This window comes from Rana temporaria, chromosome 3 (assembly GCF_905171775.1).
Source record: "Rana temporaria chromosome 3, aRanTem1.1, whole genome shotgun sequence".
Lineage (NCBI taxonomy): Eukaryota > Metazoa > Chordata > Amphibia > Anura > Ranidae > Rana > Rana temporaria.
In genome coordinates this window covers 200,360-201,926 of record NC_053491.1, presented here as the reverse complement: position 1 = coordinate 201,926, position 1,567 = coordinate 200,360, and positions in this window count along the sequence as shown.

Below are 1,567 nucleotides of genomic sequence, written 5' to 3'. Positions count from 1 at the left end.
GGGACCCGGGGAGGCTGGATGTTGGCCGCCGGTCAGTCGGGACCCTAATTCAGAACTACCTGAAGGAGATCGAGGTGCCAAGTCTGCTGAGGAGGATTATCTCTGCTGTTCAATTATCAGGAGGGTCTGTGGCAGAGACTTTTTCCTAAAGTTTCCGAGTGACATTCTGGTTGCCAGGCCGGTGGGAGGGGCCTGTCCAGGTCAGTGGGAGGGGCCTGTCCGGGTGCACTGTACCCACTCACATTACATGAGGGAGCCGGACTGTTCATCTAATTCTGACATCTGGATCTCCCTCTCTTCATTTCTTCTCTTCACCAAGTTCATTGGCCCAGATTCAGGTAGCAATTGCGCCTGCGTAACCATAGTTACGCAGCGCAATTGCTGACTTGCGCCGGCGTAACGAGTTCTCCTGATTCAGAGAACTCGTTACGCCGACTGCAGCCTAAAATCTGCGTGGCATAAGGCTCTTATGCCACGCAGATTTTAGGCTGCATTATTGCGATGACCGCTAGGTGGCGTTCCCATTGTGCTCAGTGTATAGTATGCAAATTGCATACTTACGCCGATTCACAATGTTGCACGCCCCCTGCGTACGCAAGTTACGTCGGTTGCGTACGGCATCTTTAGCGTAAGGCTGCCCTTGCTAAAAGCAGAGGCAGCCAATGCTAAAGGATACCCGGCATTCCCGCGTCGCGACGTTCAAATTTTACGTCGTTTGCGTAAGTGAATCGTGAATGGCGCTGGACGCCATTGACGTTCACTTTAAAGCAAATGACGTCCTTGCGACATCATTTGCCGCAATGCACGTTGGGAAAGTTTCCCGACGGAGCATGCGCTGTACGCTCAGCGCGGGAGCGAGCCTAATTTAAATGATTCCCGCCCCCGGCAGGATCATTTACATTGCGCGCGCTTACGCCGGGCAATTTTGCCGGCGCGCCCTCGCAATTTACGGAGCTACTGCTCGGTGAATCGAGTGCAGCGCAAATTATTTGCGGGGGCGCAGGGCAAAATCGTTGCCCTGCGCCTCCGCAAATAATGAGCAAGTGGTACCTGAATCCGGGCCATTGTTTTTACCCGGCTGGGTAATAAAGAGAACCTGTCTGGACATTCCTTTCCTACAACCTCGGTCTGTTCTCCATTATAACTATTTCTGAGGTTTTATCATCTGATTGGTGGGAATCGGCCGCGGAAAACACGAGACTCACCATCAGATAATCGGACGATCGTTCACCATATGGAATATTTCTTCTGATGGTGGGCGTGGCCTTCACTCCTTATCTCCGACACCCAGAATATGGGGCCTCCTTATCAGCAGAGACAGAGGAGGCCGAGGAGGCGGCACCACCAACCCACCCGATCCTCCGTTGTGTGACCGACCCACCCAGCCCCCGACTCCCTTCCCACAATCCCAATACAGTAAAACCTTGGTTTGAGAGCGTTTTGCAAAACAAGCTAATTTTTTTTTATAGATTTTGCCTTGATATACAAGCGATGTCTTGATATACAAGCGATGCCTTGATGTACAAGCGACGTCAGCAAAGGGGGTGGGGACGAGCGAGCACCCCCC